We start from the raw sequence: 6,024 nt of genomic DNA, 5'->3' as shown, positions 1-6,024 counted from the left end.
GTTTGTATCTTGTGTGCTTGGTATCATACATTTTGTCATGATAGTTGCATATTGCTTGTTGTGTTTTACATCTTGGTGGCATGATACATTTGAGGCTTGTGAGCATTACATGCATTGCATTTACTTGGTTTGGGGTGTCAAACCAAGTGCGGGAGTCAAGGACCATTCATACTTCAAGTGATGTAATGTGCCTTGATCCCCGGCCATCGGGACCTTTGACTCCAACTTGATAAGGCCCCGGTTTTCATGTTGTTTGTTGCATGCATTTTCATATCAAATGGCAAATTCGATCCTTTGACCCACCATGTACCATTGATGGTTCAAGGATCGAAAGTCATGCTTCTTTGAGTTCAAAATATGATAAGAAGTAGGACCATGCTTACATGTGTCAAAAAACTCCATGCTATGCACTGTCTGTTCTCTGTTTGCTGTCAAATTGTCTGCTGCAGGAAGTTTCTGCCGACCGGCAGAATTTAGTGCCGACCGGCACTATCTGGAGTGCCGATGAATCCGATAAAGTGCCGACGGGAATTTTGAAGTGCCGGTGGCAATTCTGTCTGGCCGGTGGTGCTCTGCAGGATGCAAAGAGCTTGTTCCAGTACTTTGGCAATTTTCAGAAAGACAAGGCAGTACAAACAGAGGCGACAAGAGTGTAGCACGGGTTTTCCGGGCAGGACGGATCCGAGCATGCATCACTCGCGCATCCCGAGGCAGAGGCTGTGGCCACCCTCTTCTTCCCTTTTGTTTCCTTTCTTTTAATTAATTAAGGAAGTTTTGTAATAATTTTATTTGTTCATTATTTTGGGACTGTAATATTAATTCGAACCCTCTGAGTGAGGGTAAACATGTAATAAGTGTGGGTGAGTGTGTGTATGTCTTCCAACCCCCATTTCTTTCTTCCCTTTTATTTATCTGTTTATAATGGTAGATTAGGGCATTTTTGAGATTAGCATACCTTATGATATGCATGCGTGCATTCATGCATCTGTTTGGCATGCACTGGGCTCGGTACATCATACTAACCGCATTCGTATTTTCAAATTCCAAAATTGAATACATGAAACAGTTGGTTGCATATCATATGCCATATTTAGGTCAACCGAGCCTACCTAAAAAAATTGCATCTTGTATGTGTTGCATTAGGCAAAATAACATGAACTAGGACACGCACATTTGCTAACTAGTTTATTGTTTTGGCATGGAGTACAATGTAAGTGGTTATGCTTTAGCATCCAACATGCGTGTGAATGTTGCCATAAAAGTATGCTTGCTATGCGGCTAAGTGTTTACATGAGATAAATTGCTTGAATGCCTGTGGGTGGAGGTCAAACTGCTTAAATTGGGATAATGCGTTAAACTATATTTGTTTTTAAGCCCACTAGATAGTGGCAAAACCGTCTTTTCTAAAAAAAAGCCCACTTGAGGGTGGCAAAACCTGCATTTTAGCCTACTTACGAGTAGCAAACCATTTTTAAAAAAAAAATGAACACAGAATGTTTTGTTCCAATTTGGGCAATTTGGTCTATACTTGTTTGCTGCGCGTATAACATAGTAATCTTAGGCTAATAATTGGAATAAGGATATATAAACGTTTTCAAAACTGGATATCACGGTTAATAGAGGCCGGTCTTCGGACCGGGCGAAAGGGGGTGCTCATAGCTGACCTTCTCCGATCGTACCCAAGCTCCCGAGCCGAGACAACTCCGGTGATGACGGACATGTTGCCTTCGGCACCGAGTCAGGGTTTCCTAAATTCTCCCATAAAAAATATTTAGGTGGCGACTCTGTATCTGGCAAAGCAGTCCATGTTTGGCACTACTCTTTTAAAAACCTGTTTCTCAGAACGATTTGCCAGATTTGGACTCTTTGGTTCAGATTAAGAACCGTGACACAAATCGAGTCCGAACTTTAGCGAGGTCCCACGCGGGCGTGTCTACAGTGTTTAATTGATTTTCTTGTGGGGTACCCTATTAAGCAAAAAGTTGGCAGACAAAATCGCCTCCCCTCACAAGTTCTGAGGTAACTTTGAACTAATCAACATGGCATTCATCATCTCTTTAAGAGTTCGATTATTTCTCTCAGCAACTCTATTTGACTGAGGAGAATAGGGTGCAATGGTTTGGTGAATAACACTGTAACGCCCCAATTTTTATGCCCAAATGGTAATACAATAATCATGGCCATCTAAAATAAAATTGATAATAAGCCCTCATATATACTTGCATTACATGATGTAAATAGCCTTCATGCGATAATACAATAAATCCCACAACAATTAATTAAACAATAAATACCCCTAAGGGATTACAAGTTTCCAAGGCTTGAGCCTGGTTACACAAAATGGTTATTTAAACCCACACATACAAATCCCTTGGCTTACATACAGAGTCACAGCAAAATGAGAGTCTCGTACTCTCAATACACATTTCCTCGCCTTTAGTTAGGCGGCATCACCACATCTTTTCCTGCATAAGAATCCCATAGGGTGAGCATAAAGCTCAGTAGGAAATCCTTAACAAAGTATATACATTTTATACAAGTCTTAAGAAATGAAATGCACATGCCATGCTATGCCATTTTTGAACGTAAAACACACATTCATTTATTCAAAAACCATCATGCTCAATGATGTCATACAATTTCAATTGTTCAAAACTTAACAATTTATTTCAAGAGCGGTAAATACGTCTCTGGTAATCCCTAGGCTGGTGTCTGCAAGTAGACTATACGAGTACTACCAAATTGTCCTTTTTACCGGTATTAACCGGAAGGCTCGACACCTATCCGCGCGAATTTTTCGGTTTTTCACCCCGGACGCGCAGGCCAACTTATTCAATATCATCTACACCACCTATCAAGACTTACCAACATATTTACCCCAAAACCATTTCATGAAAACTTATTTCTCAACATTCTTTTCTCAATACACGTTTTCAAATCAACCTTCAAAGTCTAATGTAATGAAATGAAATGATATGCCAATTTCACAAGATGAACACAATTACTTTTATTCCAATTCATCATCCAAGGAATAAACACAGTTTTCTCTTCTCAAGTATTCTCAACAATTTAGTCATTTCAAAACTATATCAACATTCTGAATAATCATTTCTAAAATGAACAGCAATTCTCATAATCCACAAAATTAATCATTTATACAAATATAAATAATAAATTTTCTAAACATCATTTATTTTGGCACACAAAAATAAATATAACAATATTACCCATGGATTTTCAATCTCTTTTAAAATCTCAAATTTTTAGGTTTTCTCACCAAAACCAACAATTTTCAAATATTCGAGAAGATCTCACCAAAAACATCTTTCTTTTACCAACATAGTCCAAAACCCTCAATTTCTATTTTTAAAAGAAACAAGAAAGTAAAACCACTTTCAAAATCACTCATCTTTTTGAATAAAAAAAAAATCCATTTTCAAAAAAAGAACAAATCAAAGGATGATTTCGAAAACCATCTAGATCTTGCATATATATATATATATATAACTCAAAAAAAATTCCTACCTCAAGTTTTGAAGAAGAAGCAAGCAAAACTCCAATTTTTCAATTTTGCCGGATTTTGATCTCCACCAATCAAAATGTTTCCCTCATCAAACTCTTCACTTTGGTCTTAAGAACTATATTTTAAAACCTTGGGCTCAAAATTGAGTTGAGTTTGATGCCACCTTCTTCCCCCCACCTTCTTAACAAACATTAGCAATCTCATTGTGGTTTCCTTTCATTCTTGCCATTTCAAAAATTCGGGAGTCAAACCCACTCATCCTCATCAAAGTAAAAATTCCTCCCAGCTTCAACTAAAAAAAAATGTGAACTGGTTACAAAATATAGGCCCGCGAGCAGTATAAGCATGCAAGACTAACATGGGCCTAATAACATCAGCAGAAACAGTGGCCCACTGACAAATGTAACTCAGCTGATTCAACTTGAATAGCCTGCCATATAAAGCTACCCTGGCTCACTAAATTACATGCATATATATAATATATATATACAGCCCACCTAATTACAGCCAGGCCAGGCACTTTCCCAATGGACTCCTGCATTCTGATTACTTCACCACCTATTCCTGCTATAATTTCCGCAGCCATGGACTTCCCATCAATTACTCTAGCTCTTCGTTCATTGTAGCATTTTGAGCTTTGTTAACAGCATTAGATAGCTTGATCACTACTTTTGTAGCAACTCCTATAAGAAACTTTTCATGCGAGTCCAAGAAATTGGCAGGCTTCACATGCCTTCAACAACAAGGGCCTCACCTCTTGAAATCGTCCTGCAAATCCTTCAAACAGATCTCAAGATGCAACTCTCCAGCACCAGGAGACACGTCACAAGCTTCATCCTCAGCTCATGCCGGACCAGCAAAGACACAGATTGGCGACCAACCTCCGGCGCAGCAGCTCGGCAGCAGTGCAACACACAGCTTTCGGAGCTCCAGCAAAATGCATCGTTGGTTCGTTGGGTTGACGAGCTCTCCAGATTTTTCTCACTCACAGAGATCCGGGACTCGTCGAGTGTTTGTTTTCGCGGAGCTCGGGTGTTTGTGTGTTAGTTTTCTAAAAGACCCACAAGGATTTGCCAACTCTACTAACACCTAGACTGGTTCTCCAACAACCCAAATCAGCTCATGCTTACTTGAGGAGGTGGCAGAGAACCCATCGACCAACTTGCAAGCCTGCTCAATACGGCCAGCTTTGCACAAAATATTGATCATATCTTCAAAAGGTGTTTCTGGAATGATCCCCATCGGTGCCAACTCATAGTCAGAACTCATCTACCCAGATCACTCACCAAGCTTTCCTCTCTCTAGTTTTGTAGACCAGACCATTGTGGATCCTTTAGACAAGAAGAATAAGAAAAGATAAAAATGAATGAGGGAAATGAGTGGAGGGTAGCCCCTCCCACGTGGTTGCCTCTCTTTACACCAAAAAAAATATATTCCATTGCCCCACACCTTGATCCTGTTCTTAATAATTTGTTTTTTTAAATTTTAATTTTAGATCATCACAACACCATGTCCTGAACAAAATTCCTCAAATGGGGTATCATACTCAGCACCTTTGTCACTCATCACTACCTTAATAGTGATAATCCTACTATGTATTATGCTAATTAATCTTAATTGCGTATGTGATTATGTGTTTGATATAATTTTGAATGCCATTTATATGTAGTTTTGAATTTCTATCTGTTCATCGTAGAAAAATTTGTTTGATTTTCTGCTTTGGAAATTAAATTGAAGGCCCTATTGGCCACGGAAACCGAAATTAACTACGCCATTGTGATTGGCGTAATTTTTAGAGTCTACGGTGAAATTTAATTGAAAATTAATTCGAATCGAATTAAATAGATCAAATTAATGAAATGGTGCTCAATTATTTAATACTAAAGAAATGTGTTTGAGAAGGAGGTTATAAAGGGCCAATTACACTCTCATCTCGTGGTTTGGAGGCTCAAATCAGATTTTTATATCTTAGGGAGAGAGTGAGGCCAGCTTAGAGAGAGGGAGAGCTCAAATTGAAGTTTTGATCTTGAAGCTTGAATAATTTGAAGACCAACTCAAGAATTAAGCATAAGTTTGGAAGGTTAAAGCTCCTAGGTGAGTAATCAACCCTTAATTCATGAGTTTGAGTTGTGATTTTGTGAATTGAAGATTAATTGGTGAGTTAGATCATGAATTGAGTTGATTAAGTTGAGATTGAAGTCCATGTGTGCATGCATGTAGAGAATCCCTATGAAATTACATAATCTAGCATGTAATATGTGAATTATGAAAGATTGTGAGTTGAATCATACATGCAAGCATGGTTTTCGTTGAGCTTCATGAGAATGTACACCATTTGCACCATATTTTTGACATACATGTTTGATTATTGAAGGTATGGAGCTTATGTAAGGTTAGAATGCATGAGCCTTGATTATACAAAGCAATGTTGATTAGTTTTTAAGAATTGGACCATGATTTTGAATGATTGGCCTCATGTTGCTTACATCCATATGCTATAT

At 38.4% G+C, this 6,024-nt stretch overlaps 1 long non-coding RNA gene across 1 annotated transcript; it reads right to left on the bottom strand.

Annotated features, from left to right (window-relative positions):
- Positions 1-2,166: 2,166 nt before the first annotated feature.
- LOC145808004 (uncharacterized) lies at positions 2,167-4,907 on the bottom strand. Its single transcript, XR_014351469.1, has 2 exons — positions 3,526-4,907; positions 2,167-2,465 (listed from the first exon to the last, which is right to left on the bottom strand). It is a non-coding gene; the product is annotated as an uncharacterized LOC145808004 (long non-coding RNA).
- Between the last annotated feature and the right edge of the window lie 1,117 nt (positions 4,908-6,024).

The sequence above is a fragment of the Camellia sinensis genome, chromosome 14, assembly GCF_055761805.1.
Source record: "Camellia sinensis isolate YWXY chromosome 14, ASM5576180v1, whole genome shotgun sequence".
NCBI lineage: Eukaryota > Viridiplantae > Streptophyta > Magnoliopsida > Ericales > Theaceae > Camellia > Camellia sinensis.
This window is presented reverse-complemented; position numbering and strand designations above follow the sequence as displayed.